General features: G+C 38.9%; 2 non-coding genes across 2 annotated transcripts; both read left to right on the top strand.

Moving 5' to 3' along the window:
• Nucleotides 1–7,596: 7,596 nt before the first annotated feature.
• On the top strand, nucleotides 7,597–9,578 carry LOC117577384 (small subunit ribosomal RNA). Its single transcript, XR_004573157.1, has one exon. It is a non-coding gene; the product is annotated as a small subunit ribosomal RNA (ribosomal RNA).
• A 573-nt stretch (nucleotides 9,579–10,151) lies between these two features.
• Nucleotides 10,152–10,330, top strand: LOC117577370 (5.8S ribosomal RNA). The gene has a single exon (XR_004573143.1). It is a non-coding gene; the product is annotated as a 5.8S ribosomal RNA (ribosomal RNA).
• The last annotated feature ends 5,716 nt before the right edge of the window (nucleotides 10,331–16,046 follow it).

The following is a 16,046-nucleotide window of genomic DNA, read 5'->3' on the forward strand; positions in this document are numbered from 1 at the left end:
GACTGGATGGTATCAGCGATTCATTTCCCAGTATTCGACAGTCATATTTCCCCTAACTGAATTGTTAAAAGGAAAATCGTATGAATGGAATGACGTAGCTCAAGTGGCCTTTGATGAAATCAAACGCAAGCTGTGTACTGCTCCATTTCTAATTCATCCGAATTATTCAAAGCCATTCGTTGTACAATGCGACGCTTCGTCTTATGGAGTAGGCGCTGTATTAGCTCAAGTGGATGAATCAGGAAGCGAGAGACCCATCGCTTATATGTCCAAAAGCTAAATAAAAGCCCAACGAAACTATACAGTGACTGAGCTTGAATGCCTAGCGGTTGTTCTGGCAATAAAAAAAATTTAGAATGTATATCGAAGGACAGTCTTTTAAAGTCGTTACTGATCACGCAAGCCTACGTTGGTTAATGAACCAATCAGACTTGAGTGGGAGGCTGGCTCGATGGGCAATTAAATTACAGGGCTTTTCTTTTGATATTGAACACAGAAAAGGAAGTGAAAATGTAGTAGCTGATGCACTTTCTAGATCCTTCGAAGAAGTGACAGAAATCGCAGCAGTAGAGTTAGAACTGTTCCCGGAAATAAATCTCGATTCCGATGCCTTTCAATCACCTGAATATTGTAAGTTAAGAGATAGCTATCAAGAAGCTGCTTTACCTGATTTTCAAGTAATCGACCAATTCATTTATCATCGTTGCGCATTTAATCAGGATTGTTGGAAATTATTCGTTCCAGGCGAATTACGACAATCAGTGATCAGAGCTGCTCATGATCAGCCAACTTCTAGTCACTGTGGCATAGCTAAATGCTTAGAACGACTGAGAAGGAGATTTTTTTGGCCCAAGATGGTTGTCGATGTTCGTAACTATATTAAAAATTGCGATATATGTAAAACCACTAAATATCCAACGTGCAACTTAAAACCTCCGATGGGAAATAAAGTATCGAGTGACAGACCTTTTCAGAGGTTATACATCGATTTTATTGGTCCTTTTCCGCGCACTAAACAAGGCAACGTAGGAATTTTCGTCATCCTTGACCATTTTTCTAAGTTTACCTTTCTTAAACCAGTAAAGAAATTTACATCGCAAGTTATCATCAATTATTTAAGAGATGATATCTTTGCATGTTTTGGAGTACCGGAAGTTATAGTTAGCGACAATGGCACTCAATTTAAAAGCCATGAGTTCACTAACCTTATTTCCAAATTCGGAGTTCAGCATATAAAAACAGGTGCGTATGCTCCGCAATCAAATGCAGCCGAAAGAGTTAATCGCTCTATTAACGCAGCCTTAAGAGCTTATATACGGAGTGATCAGCGGGTGTGGGACATTTATTTGCCAAGTATCAATGCGGCTTTAAGAAATTCCATACACCAGTCGATTGGCATATCTCCATATCTTGTAGTATTCGGACAACATATGACTACACACGGTCAAGATTTTAAATTGCTTAGAAATCTTGAGTTGCTTAGCGATGGAACGGAAGGTTTAAATAGAATTGATCAATTTCAGAAGATTCGTGCAGACATTGAAAAACATCTCACAATGGCTTATGAGAAAAATCAGCAGATGTATAATTTGCGTAGTAGACCACGTTCTTTTGAAGTTGGACAACAAGTGGTCAAACGGAATTTTCCATTAAGCAATGCAGCAACAAATTTTAATGCCAAGTTAGCTCCTGTTGGAATCAACGCTCGCATTAAAAAGAAAATTGGCAATTCTTTATACTTATTGGAAGATCTAACAGGGAAAGAATTAGGCACATTCCATGCTAAAGACCTTTGGTAGTTTCTTGTTCACCCTTTTTCAAATTCAATCTTCGTCGTAAAGACTCATATTGAACTTGTGGTGTAGGGGTGAGCAATGTCCGTTAATTGCAGTTTGAATTTGAATTGTATGGCGGTATCGATATTTGCGACGCGACTGTTGTGCAAGCTAACAGCTGCTCGCGATAACATCTGCATTCGATGATTGACGCACTCGCCAACAGATGTTAGTATATTATTAATTATCTATTGAATATTTGCAGTGAGTTGGCAGGATCACTTTTGCCATTCACATAAGTATCGTATTAAATAATATCGATATCTAACTTAGATAATCAAGCAATATCGATATTCACGCTTAATCTAGGCTAGACCATCACTTTTTCAATTCGAAAGCTACAAAGATAGTGTGCCGCAGCCAAAATATTAAAAATAAATCTGACGGCATCCGTCATAATATAATATATATATTTTATGGTGTTGTTCGGGAGTGCGCACTTTTCAAAGTGCATTGTTTTTATTTTCTTTGGCCCTCTTGTTGGTTTTACAAGGTACGTAGCGAGATAACCAAATTTCATAATTTTAATTGGTACGTTTTTCCTGGTGTAGGTTATTGTGTGTGCAATCACGTGGCAACGACCACAGTACAGCACACATCCACTGATCTGCAACTGCAGAGGCCCCGCGCCAAAAAGGCGTGGCAACAACTTTGCAAAGGGAGTTGCCACCATACGCCTAGATATTTGCATTTGAGTCACCAGTTTAGTGACTTAAAGACAAGGCTGTAGAAGCGACGCCATGCGTTGCTAAAACGGTTCCAGAAGGAACACAAGCTTCGGATAAACTCTTTTGAGAGAGAACGGATTAGCATAGAGCTGATCGTGGCCACTTCTCGTTACCAGTGTGGAAGTTGCGCCATGCGCTGCTGAGGCTGCGCGTTTCGCAGACTCGTTGCTACGACTCGCTGCTAAGTGTTGCCGAGTCCGCACCACTCGTCGTCGCATCCCTGATTGGATGTTGTGTTGACAGTGCGCTTGTCAATGGAGGCCACTGCTGATTCTCGTTGCTGTTCCTGACGCCGCCGACCGTGCGGTTGCACTCTCTGCCGCCTTTGTTGCTGTTATTTCTTTTCTCGTATACAATTTTTCTTGTCCATACAAAATGTTCAACAAAATAACGTAAATTCAATTAAAAATAGTATTAAAATATAATTCATATTTGAATTTAAATGTAAATTTTATATGTAGTATTATATTTTAAGTTAGATATAATCCAATAGTAAGTCCTCATATGGGTGTGGTATGTATATAATATTATATCAAAGCTGTTATATATTCTAATCCTTTTTGAAGTTCACCCAGCTCATCAACTCATCAATCATCACAGGCCTGTCGATATCGATGCAGTATAAAAAAAATCAGCGTATAATGAGTATGTGTAAGTACGGCATAGCCGCACAAAAATCGTTTGTAACTTGTATATGACAGCTATTATTTTTGCTATTATTATTCTTATCAGTATTATATTCATACCCTTCCTATTAGGAAATACTAGGCAAAATTAATATAGTAGGCAAATAATGCATAAAATGAAGTTATGTACATGCATTATAGTATATTTGAATTCTCTTGGTATTAATCTCTTGGAATAATCATGAAGTCGAAATAAAATTATAAAGTAATGGGCACCTGATATTACTTGTTGTTACTTAAATTGGGTAAAGGCATAGAGCCAGAAGCTTTTACAGGTTGGGAGGGTAAAGAAGAAGAACATAACCATCTTCGTTCTTCATATATATATATTGAATGCGTATACTTCTTAACCGGTCTATCGGTTGATAACCTATCCTGTCTGTTCCCGTCTTAACTCTGTCTACCTTCTTTTATCTGTGTGGCACGGTAGCTTACTAGGTGGCAAAAGACCCACCCCACTTTCCCTGAGCTTTAGTCGACAATGTAGGCAGAGTATGCTTCCAGTTGGCTGCCCACTCAACGGGTCGTCTTATTATAAGACGACGCCCAAGACGTGTTCGTTACAAAATATGGGGTGAATGACGAAACACCATACTTTTTTGTTAATGAGCAGAAAATTCACACAATTTATGATGTCCCCCATTTATTCAAATCCCTTCGGAATATTTTAATGCGTAATTCGATTAAGACCCCAGATGGCCAGGTCTCATGGCAATTGTTGTTAAATTGTTTGAGATTGACACAAACAACAGTTCAGCTCGATTATGCCCTAAGCTATCAAGGAAGCACGTATATCCTAATTCCTTTTGAAAAAATGAAAGTTAAATATGCCACACAGGTATTTAGCCACACAGTAGCATCAGCCATTTATACTTTAATTAAAAATGGAACATTCATTGATTGCGAAGATGTAGCACTCTCCACAGCCAAGTTTATTGAAAGGATTAATAAGCTATTTGATTGCCTTAATAGCAACAATTTATATGATAAAAATCCAAATAGGTTTGCTGTTCAACAAAATAGTGACACGGAAAATTATATGATGGAAATGAAAGACTATTTAATGAAATGTCAATACTCCAACAAAGTTTATTGCATAGATGGACTGATACTATCAATAAATTCAATTTTAATGCTGGCAGAAGATGTATGGAGTGAACGTGATGCATACTTTTAATATTGTCAAGACTAAATCAGGATCCACTGGAACATTTATTTTATTTAATAAGAAGTAGAGGCGCTACTAATAATAATCCAATGCTGTTTGAATTCAATGCAATAATTTCCAAGATGTTGTCAATGAAAATCATCACGTCAAGAAAAACAACTGGAAATTGTGAGCCAGATGATGATATGTTATTAAATGTTATAGAAGAAACAAGGAAAGAACTGGTAGACAAAGCAAATGACCAAGATCAGATGGATAGCAAAGATTTAGAGCTAAGCATTGAAACTTATATATTTGATATGGATAATGAAATCGAAATGGAATATGCACAACCAGCTCTCAGTTACGCTAGTGAGAATGCACTAAGATATTTTATTGGATTTTGATATATAAATCACAATTGAAATTTAAATGTGATATTTGCCAAAATAATTTTATTAAAGGACGAACTTGCGGATTTTGAACAGAGCGAACATTTCCTGTTTAATAAAAATTTTAAAACTATTAATAATAAATTTAAAATTTAAAAGCCCCACAAGACGACATCTACGAATTATTAAAACTACACTACATGGTATTTCACAAATTTTTTAAAAATGTTCCATATGCCCGAAAAAATAAAGGAACTATCGTAAATGAATGTATTGCGCAAGTGGAAACCGTGGAAAAATACTCAAAATGGTATTCAAAATGGCATACATGCAATGAGCACCGACTATTTATATTAAATTATTTCATACTCGTCCTGCTTCGAAAAAACAGTATTTGGCTAACGGAGAAGCTATGTGGCGAGAAGCTAAAAAGCACCCGAAAACTAGAAATTATAAAATCTTAAAAAATAAAAATCTAAGAAGCCTTATTAATCGCAGAATCGTCAAAGCCAAGTTTGTCAGTCCGTATATGTGGGGTAACGTAAACAAACACAAATAATTAGATTAGGTGGGGAACATGGAGATTTACAAATAATCTCAAGTCGACTCGAAGGTCATTTGATGACCCCATTGCACTTGCAATGGCCTCCTCGTAGTGTTCCCTGGATACCGATCAAGTAAATTTACTTAATTGGTAACTAATTCGAGCGGCGACAAACAAAAATAACAATTGGCGCGTGCCAATCACTTGTAGTTGCAACAACAACTCTTGCAATGTGTACACACATACACACGGGCAAGCTACACACGTATACAACCCACCCCAATTCTAGACAGTTTGGCATTTAGAATTAGATAATATTTCTGAAATAAATAATAATTGTTTTTCATCGACTAATAATTAAAAAAAAGTATAATTTTAAATATATTTTCTGAAAAAATATTGTTTTTATTTTTATATTTTGTAATATTTTAGTTAGTAAAAAATTTAATCAAAAGTTTTAATAAAAAAAAATAGAATTTATAAATGAATATTTAAATTTTTTATTTGTAAAAAATGAAAAAAAAAATGAAAATATAAATAAAAAAATGAAAATAAAATATAAATAAAAAAAGACGGGATTTGAACCCAAGCACTTTTCCACACCCGCCAACACATTACGAGTAAAGCCAACGCACTTTGATTTGCGGTGGCGGTAAATTGCCAATATATAGGCACGAAGAGTCGAAGGCACGAACAGTCACTCGACTTCATCTTCGAGACTTTCGTCGCGGCAAAACAAAATTGACGTGCGCTAGCTGCTTGTCAGTGAGGCAACTGCACGTTGCAAAACTTCACATGCATACACATACTGACATAGGTGAGCATGTAGATACATACACGCATACATAGAAGCGAGAGCAGAGCGCAACGAAATGCGCCCGTGCTCATCGCTCCGCATTTGATCTGCGACTGAACTCAACGCTGCGCGCTGCGTTAGCACTTCGAATTTTCGAATGAGCCGAAGAGACTCGGTGTTCGAATCGCAGCGCACGGCCCGACTGGGGCGGCAATAATACTGTTTTTAATGATGCCTTTTGGTTGTATGGCGTGACGCATCTATGTATTGTATGGTTAGTGGTTCAATGTTTCGCGATTTGGGTGGCGTTTGTGTCCTTGCTATATCGATGGTTCGTGACATGGATACCGTTGTGTTTTGCTATTTCAATGGTTCGTGTCTTGGGTGATGTTCGCGACTTTGCTAAAAAGCTGACACCGAGCTTTTAGCTTTAAAGTCTTATAAGCTTGGAACTTTTTCACGCAGCGGCTCACGACTTGGGTAATGTTCGAACAGCTGTGATCAAGCTTTAAAGCTCGATAGCTTCAAAAGCTTGGAAATTTTCCACGCACGTGGTTATTTTTGCAATTGGAAAAACTCGATTTTTCACAATATTAAGAGTGTCACTGTCACTAAATTATTCGCACTTTGTTGCATTTATGATCCCACACAGGGAAATCTAAATTCCGTCTCTGTCGGTAATGTTTTTATAGGTTTCTATGGTTCTCACACGGAGCACACACGGAGGCACGTCTGTTCACTTCGAAAGTTCGATCGCGACTGAAAAAACCTATACATGGTGGCAGTGTGTGCTCATCACGTATATATGTATTGGATGCATATATTTCAGTTTGCATATTAAGTAATAATTATGTTATTATTAATTAATTATTAGTCTCATCCGATATAAAAATTGATACTATTATATGGTTATATAATTATTACTATTATATAAGCATATAATGTATTAAATGTCTTTTTCAAAAGAAGACGGTGTTTCGTAGCTAAAGAATTAATATTTTGTGAATAATTGAAAAATCCTCTAGGACACTATTGTGGACGGAGGTTTTTACTAATATAATATTGTCTACACGTAAATGCAGAATTAGATAAAATTATCAATTTGTCATCAAAATAAAATAATTTTTTATTCAATTAATTGAATTTAAATTATAAATATGCATGTGTGATATAATATATTTAGTAAGTTGAAATAAAATGATATTTTTGAATGATTTTATGCATATATATTTTATATATAAGTATATATATTTATATAAACAATTGTGAATTATAACTAGCGAACGTGAATGCTATCTAATTATGGCCACATTCGTATAGTACATGTCAAGTATAACATATATATATATACAATTATTGAATATTATCGTTTGTTATTCAAAAATATTTGTGAGTTGTCATGTATTTTACATATTTGAAGATTTATGTAATTATATTTTAAATATATTTACATAATGAAATGAACATTATTCTGGTTGATCCTGCCAGTAGTTATATGCTTGTCTCAAAGATTAAGCCATGCATGTCTAAGTACACACGAATTAATAGTGAAACCGCAAAAGGCTCATTATATCAGTTATGGTTCCTTAGATCGTTAACAGTTACTTGGATAACTGTGGTAATTCTAGACCACATGGACCTTCTGGAACGTGTGCTTTTATTAGGCTAAAACCAAGCGATCGCAAGATCGTTACACTGGTTGAACTCTAGATAACATGCAGATCGTATGGTCTCGTACCGACGACAGATCTTTCAAATGTCTGCCCTATCAACTTTTGATGGTAGTATCTAGGACTACCATGGTTGCAACGGGTAACGGGGAATCAGGGTTCGATTCCGGAGAGGGAGCCTGAGAAACGGCTACCACATCTAAGGAAGGCAGCAGGCGCGTAAATTACCCACTCCCAGCTCGGGGAGGTAGTGACGAAAAATAACAATACAGGACTCATATCCGAGGCCCTGTAATTGGAATGAGTACACTTTAAAATCCTTTAACAAGGACCTATTGGAGGGCAAGTCTGGTGCCAGCAGCCGCGGTAATTCCAGCTCCAATAGCGTATATTAAAGTTGTTGCGGTTAAAACGTTCGTAGTTGAACTTGTGCTTCATACGGGTAGTGCAACTTACAATTGTAGTTAGTACTATACCTTTATGTATGTAAGCGTATTACCGGTGGAGTTCTTATATATATAATTAGGTACTTGTACTTTTTTATATGTTCCTCCTATTTAAAAAACCTGCATTAGTGCTCTTCATCGAGTGTTATTGTGGGCCGGTACAATTACTTTGAATAAATTAGAGTGCTTAAAGCAGGCTTCAAATGGCTGAATATTCTGTGCATGGGATAATGAAATAAGACCTCTGTTCTGCTTTCATTGGTTTTCAGATCAAGAGGTAATGATTAATAGAAGCAGTTTGGGGGCATTAGTATTACGACGCGAGAGGTGAAATTCTTGGACCGTCGTAAGACTAACTTAAGCGAAAGCATTTGCCAAAGATGTTTTCCTTAATCAAGAACGAAAGTTAGAGGTTCGAAGGAGATCAGATACCGCCCTAGTTCTAACCATAAACGATGCCAGCTAGCAATTGGGTGTAGCTACTTTTATATGGCTCTCTCAGTCACTTCCGGGAAACCAAAGCTTTTGGGCTCCGGGGGAAGTATGGTTGCAAAGCTGAAACTTAAAGGAATTGACGGAAGGGCACCACCAGGAGTGGAGCCTGCGGCTTAATTTGACTCAACACGGGAAAACTTACCAGGTCCGAACATAAGTGTGTAAGACAGATTGATAGCTCTTTCTCGAATCTATGGTGGTGGTGCATGGCCGTTCTTAGTTCGTGGAGTGATTTGTCTGGTTAATTCCGATAACGAACGAGACTCAAATATATTAAATAGATATCTTCAGGATTATGGTGTTGAAGCTTATATAGCCTTCATTCATGGTGGCAGTAAAATGTTTATTGTGTTTGAATGTGTTTATATAAGTGGAGCCGTACCTGTTGGTTTGTCCCATTATAAGGACACTAGCTTCTTAAATGGACAAATTGCGTCTAGCAATAATGAGATTGAGCAATAACAGGTCTGTGATGCCCTTAGATGTCCTGGGCTGCACGCGCGCTACAATGAAAGTATCAACGTGTATTTCCTAGACCGAGAGGTCCGGGTAAACCGCTGAACCACTTTCATGCTTGGGATTGTGAACTGAAACTGTTCACATGAACTTGGAATTCCCAGTAAGTGTGAGTCATTAACTCGCATTGATTACGTCCCTGCCCTTTGTGCACACCGCCCGTCGCTACTACCGATTGAATTATTTAGTGAGGTCTCCGGACGTGATCACTGTGACGCCTTGTGTGTTGCGGTTGTTTTGCAAAAGTTGACCGAACTTGATTATTTAGAGGAAGTAAAAGTCGTAACAAGGTTTCCGTAGGTGAACCTGCGGAAGGATCATTATTGTTTTAATGCATCTAACCGTTAATAAATTAAATTTGTTTTTCTCTTTTAGGGAATTGCAATATTTAATAAATTATGTAACTAATAAATATAAATATTTTATTCAATCATATGAGATACAATTATGCAACATATAATAATTTTAAATTAGCTAAAAACCGTTTGTCATGTATTATTTTTATTATATACTGTATTAAGAGTGTTTTATGTGTTTTGGATAAAATATAAAAAACTGCGTGTATATGTACCATAATATACATGCGTTGCAAAATGTATTGTGCATATTCCAGTGCGCATACATTGGTTCGCAACACCTAAAGAAAAACAATGTTGTACCTGTTTGCAGGTTAACGCTTTACATATGTTGATCATAATAAATAAATTTAGCTAAAATATACTTGTCATATATCTTATTATTATCGATTATGTAAAACTAAGACATTTCGCAACATTTATTTAGGTATAAAAAAAAAATTTTATTGAAGGAATTGATATTTCCCAGTAAAATGGTGTATTTTTAATTTCTTTCAATAAAAATATTATTGACGTAATGAAATAAAAAAAAAATTGTATCACTCTAAGCGGTGGATCACTCGGCTCATGGGTCGATGAAGAACGCAGCAAACTGTGCGTCATCGTGTGAACTGCAGGACACATGAACATCGACATTTTGAACGCATATCGCAGTCCATGCTGTTATGTACTTTAATTAATTTTTTAGTGCTGCTTGGACTACATATGGTTGAGGGTTGTATGACTATGCTAAATAAGTTGTTTAAAATTTTTCGGAATTTTAAGCACATTGTATATTATTGATAATATAAGTGTGAATCTAAAAAGTTCTCGCTTAAGATATTCATAATATGAATTAATAAATGAAAATACTAAAACTCTGTTGCATGAGAAATTTGAAGAATTATATGTTCTTTATTCATTTCAAATAATATTGAGGAATGTCTAGCATAAAATATATTATTTTATAAACTAGAATTGCCTCTTATTAACGAATATGGTATAAAGAATAATTTTGTGAATATTATGGACCTTCAAGAAAAAAATAGTATATTTCAAAATAAGCAGAGAATTGTCTATAAGTGTAATTAAACAACCTCAACTCATATGGGACTACCCCCTGAATTTAAGCATATTAATTAGGGGAGGAAAAGAAACTAACAAGGATTTTCTTAGTAGCGGCGAGCAAAAAGAAATCAGTTCAGCACTAAGTCACTTTATCTATATGGCAAATGTGAGATGCAGTGTATGGAACGTCAATATTCTAGTATGAGAAATTATCGATTTAAGTCCTTCTTAAATGAGGCCATTTACCCATAGAGGTTGCCAGGCCCGTATAACGTTAATGATTATTAGATGATGTTTCCAAAGAGTCGTGTTGCTTGATAGTGCAGCACTAAGTGGGTGGTAAACTCCATCTAAAACTAAATATAACCATGAGACCGATAGTAAACAAGTACCGTGAGGGAAAGTTGAAAAGAACTCTGAATAGAGAGTTAAATAGTACGTGAAACTGCTTAGAGGTTAAGCCCGATGAACCTGAATATCCGTTATGGAAAAATTCATCATTAGAATTGTAATATTTAATCAATATTATAACGATAGTGTGCATTTTTTCCATATAAGGACATTGTAATCTATTAGCATGTATGGAATTTATCAAACAATTTTGATAAGAGTTTATTTAAATTAGAGTGCTTGCATTTTAACATAAAATAAATTTCAAAAATTTGATAAAGTGCTGATAGATTATATGAGTACAGTGCGTTAATTTTTCGGAATTATATAATGGCATGATTATCATTGATTTTTATGTTTATTATAAGCACTTGTATGATTAACAATGCGAAAGATTCAGGATACCTTCGGGACCCGTCTTGAAACACGGACCAAGGAGTCTAACATATGTGCAAGTTATTGGATATAAACCTAATAGCGTAATTAACTTGACTATTATTGGGATTAGTTTTTTAACTATTTATAGTTGATTAACGCAATCCGGGGGCGTTCTATATAGTTATGTATATATAATATTTATATTTATTTATGCCTCTAACTGGAACGTACCTTGAGCATATATGCTGTGACCCGAAAGATGGTGAACTATACTTGATCAGGTTGAAGTCAGGGGAAACCCTGATGGAAGACCGAAACAGTTCTGACGTGCAAATCGATTGTCAGAATTGAGTATAGGGGCGAAAGACCAATCGAACCATCTAGTAGCTGGTTCCTTCCGAAGTTCCCTCAGGATAGCTGGTGCATTTAACTGTTGTATAAAATAATCTTATCTGGTAAAGCGAATGATTAGAGGCCTTAGGGTCGAAACGATCTTAACCTATTCTCAAACTTTAAATGGGTAAGAACCTTAACTTTCTTGATATGAAGTTTAAGGTTATGATATAATGTGCCCAGTGGGCCACTTTTGGTAAGCAGAACTGGCGCTGTGGGATGAACCAAACGTAATGTTACGGTGCCCAAATTAACAACTCATTCAGAAACCATGAAAGGCGTTGGTTGCTTAAAGCAGCAGGACGGTGATCATGGAAGTCGAAATCCGCTAAGGAGTGTGTAACAACTCACCTGCCGAAGCAACTAGCCCTTAAAATGGATGGCGCTTAAGTTGTATACCTATACATTACCGCTAAAGTAGATGATTTATATTACTTGTAATATAAATTTTGAAACTTTAGTGAGTAGGAAGGTACAATGGTGTGCTTAGAAGTGTTTGGCGTAAGCCTGCATGGAGCCGTCATTGGTACAGATCTTGGTGGTAGTAGCAAATAATCGAATGAGACCTTGGAGGACTGAAGTGGAGAAGGGTTTCGTGTGAACAGTGGTTGATCACGAGTTAGTCGGTCCTAAGTTCAAGGCGAAAGCCGAAAATTTTCAAGTAAAAAAAGTAACTAAAATTTATATTTTGTCATAATTAAAAAACTTGAATAATTTTGAACGAAAGGGAATACGGTTCCAATTCCGTAACCTGTTGAGTATCCGTTTGTTATTAAATATGGCCTCGTGCTCATCCTGGCAACAGGACGACCATAAAGAAGCCGTCGAGAGATATCGGAAGAGTTTTCTTTTCTGTTTTTATAGCCGTACTACCATGGAAGTCTTTCGCAGAGAGATATGGTAGATGGGCTAGAAGAGCATGACATATACTGTTGTGTCGATATTTTCTCCTCGGACCTTGAAAATTTATGGTGGGGACACGCAAACTTCTCAACAGGCCGTACCAATATCCGCAGCTGGTCTCCAAGGTGAAGGGTCTCTAGTCGATAGAATAATGTAGGTAAGGGAAGTCGGCAAATTAGATCCGTAACTTCGGGATAAGGATTGGCTCTGAAGATTGAGATAGTCGGAAATTGGGAAACAATAACATGGTTTATGTGCTCGTTCTGGGTAAATAGAGTTTCTATCATTTATGGTAGTTTCTTGTTCCCCGGATAGTTTAGTTACGTAGCCAATTGTGGAAACTTTCTTGCTAAATTTTTAAGAATACTAGTTGGGCAACCAGCTAGTTCTTTTAAATTATAACGATTATCAATTAACAATCAATTCAGAACTGGCACGGACTTGGGGAATCCGACTGTCTAATTAAAACAAAGCATTGTGATGGCCCTAGCGGGTGTTGACACAATGTGATTTCTGCCCAGTGCTCTGAATGTCAAAGTGAAGAAATTCGGGAGTAACTATGACTCTCTTAAGGCATAAGGAGGATCAATGGGTCTGCAGAAGGGGAATAATGGTTCATTTATCAGCAATGGCAAGTGGACTACCGTCCTTCGTTAGTCAGATCAAGTCGACTCATAGGCAACATGTGCCCCACTTAACTTGTGGCCTCCTCGTGGTGTCCTCCGGGTGCTGGACCGATGTAGTTTCGGCAGCAGCGAATATGCAGCAGCGAATATGAGCGGCCATTGGGTTACCACCCCGATGGTCCTGAAAACTGATGGTGCAAACTTAAATAACATGCCTCGGATAGCTGAAAGTTATTCAGTGAATTCTCCTACGGCATCCGTAGGAGCCCATCAGGGAAGGAACGTAGATGCTAATCCAGTTGTTGGACATCTATGTGTGTGGAATGCGGCCGATCTTTTGGAACAAAAGACCGGTTTAGGCGTCCACATGTCGCGTCAGCACAAAGACAGGCTTGATGAGCTTCGTACGCGTGTTTGACGTGAAAACCAGGTGGTGTGAGGAAGAATTGGCCATGATGGCGAGGAAGGAACTTGAGCTCATAGCAAATGGCGAGAGGTTCATTAATAAAAAGCTGGCGTTGCATTTTCCAGAACGCAGCGTCGATGCTATTAAAAAGTGTCGACAGAGGGATAATTATAGGCAAAAATCGAGCAGCTAAGAGGGCAAGCGGCTCTTATCCCCGAAATTAGTGAACCACAAACCATTACGCGCCGCCCTAGTATAAGTGGGCTTGAGTCTTCTTCTTCAATGTCAGAGTCGGTTCCAATCACACCATCGATACATTCGGACGACGTCCTCATGCGGATACTGCGGGGCTTCGGCCCTGTGGGATGTAATCGATCGTGGAGAGTCGAGGTTCTGCAATCTATCATTGATGGAGCGCAGACTTCGGGCAAAGAAGCAACTCTCCAGTGTTTGTCTAACTATCTCCTGGAAATTTTTCCGAATCGAAACGAAGGTCCGGTTTCGGCGAGTCTTTCCTGAGCCTCGCAATAGGAGACAAAATAGAAGGCAGCAGTTCGCTAGGGTTCAGCGCAACTGGGACAAACATAAAGGTCGATGCATCGGATCCCTGCTAGCAGGACCCGACGAGTCGGTAATGCCAAACCAAGAGATTATGGAACCATACTGGAGAGAAGTCATGACACAGCAGAGCCTTTCCTCTTGCAATAGCACCGTGCCCCATATGGGACACTTGCTTGAGGGGGTATGGTCACCTATTACGTCTAGGGACCTGCAATTGCATCAAGTGCCATTGACTTCTTCTCCCGGACCGGACGGAATATCTCCAAGAACTGCCAGGAGTATTCCCAATGGTGTTTATGCTTCGCATAATGAACCTTATTCTCTGGTGCGGCAAACTACCCACACTCTTCCGAATGGCTCGAACCGTTTTCATCCCGAAAGACGGTAAGAGCATCCCGACCAGAAGACTTCCGTCCGATATCGGTGCCTTCTGTCATAGTTAGACAACTCAATGCCATCTTGGCATCTCGATTGGCCTCATCAGTCGATTGGGATCCGCGTCAGCGGGGTTTCTTCCTACTGACGGTTGCGCCGATAACGCGACAATAGTTGACTTAATCCTGAGGGACCACCATAGACGTCATGCGTCGTGTTATATCGCGACACTTGATGTCAGCAAAGCGTTTGACTCTGTGTCTCACGCAGCGGTAATTGACACCCTATCCGCGTATGGTGCACCAACGGGTTTTGTTGACTACGTACGTAGCTTGTACTTGGGAGGTGGCACTAGTCTCAATGGTAAAGGCTGGAGATCAGAGGAATTCGTCCCTGCTAGAGGTGTGAAGCAGGGTGACCCTTTGTCTCCACATATGTTCAACTTGGTCATCGACCGGTTGCTCAGGTCTCTACCGGACGAGATTGGTGTCAGTGTCGGAAATGCCAAAACAAACGCTGCAGCGTTCGCAGACGATCTGGTGTTGTTTGCTTCTACACCGAAGGGCCTTCAGGCATTATTGGATATCACGGTCTCCTTTTTGGCGTCCGTTGGGCTGACCCTAAACGCTAATAAGTGTTTTACTGTTAGTGTCAAGGGGCAACCGAAGCAGAAGTGTACTGTGATCGAATCACGGAGCTTCTGTGTAGGTTCGCGCACGTGTCCAAGCTTGAAGCGTTCGGAGGAGTGGAGGTATCTCGGGCATTCAGTTCACTGCGGACGGGAGGGCCCGCTACAATCCGACTGAGGACATTGGGTCCCAGATTGGATATATCATATCGCGGTCCCCCCCTGAAGCCACAGCAGAAGTTATTCGCCCTCAGAACTGTCCTCATTCCACAGCTATATCACAAGCTAACCCTTGGTAGTGTGGCAATAGGCGTTTTGAGAAAGTGTGACAGACTGGTACGGTCGGTCGTAAGGAAATGGTTAGATCTTCCTATGGATGTGTCAGTAGCATTCTTCCATGCCCCCCACACAAGTGGGGATCTCGGTGTTCCCTCAGTTCGAAGGAGAGCTCCAATGCTGCGCATACAGAGGCTAACGAACATAAAATGGCCCACCTCGAGCAATCCGAGCACGGCCAGTTTGTTCCTTAGTGCGGAAATTCGGAGGGCCCGAGATAGGTGCAAGGCATCGGGAGACGCGGCTCTGGATACACGCCTTTTGATCGATTCGTACTGGGCGGATAGGTTGCACTCCTCTGTTGATGGTAGCGGTCTCCGTGAAGCAGGGCGTTATGCTCCGCAACACGGGTGGGTTGTCGCACCCACGCGTTTGTTAACTGGAAAAGCTTA

Source organism: Drosophila albomicans, unplaced genomic scaffold (genome assembly GCF_009650485.2).
Source record: "Drosophila albomicans strain 15112-1751.03 unplaced genomic scaffold, ASM965048v2 utg000136l_pilon, whole genome shotgun sequence".
Taxonomy (NCBI): domain Eukaryota; kingdom Metazoa; phylum Arthropoda; class Insecta; order Diptera; family Drosophilidae; genus Drosophila; species Drosophila albomicans.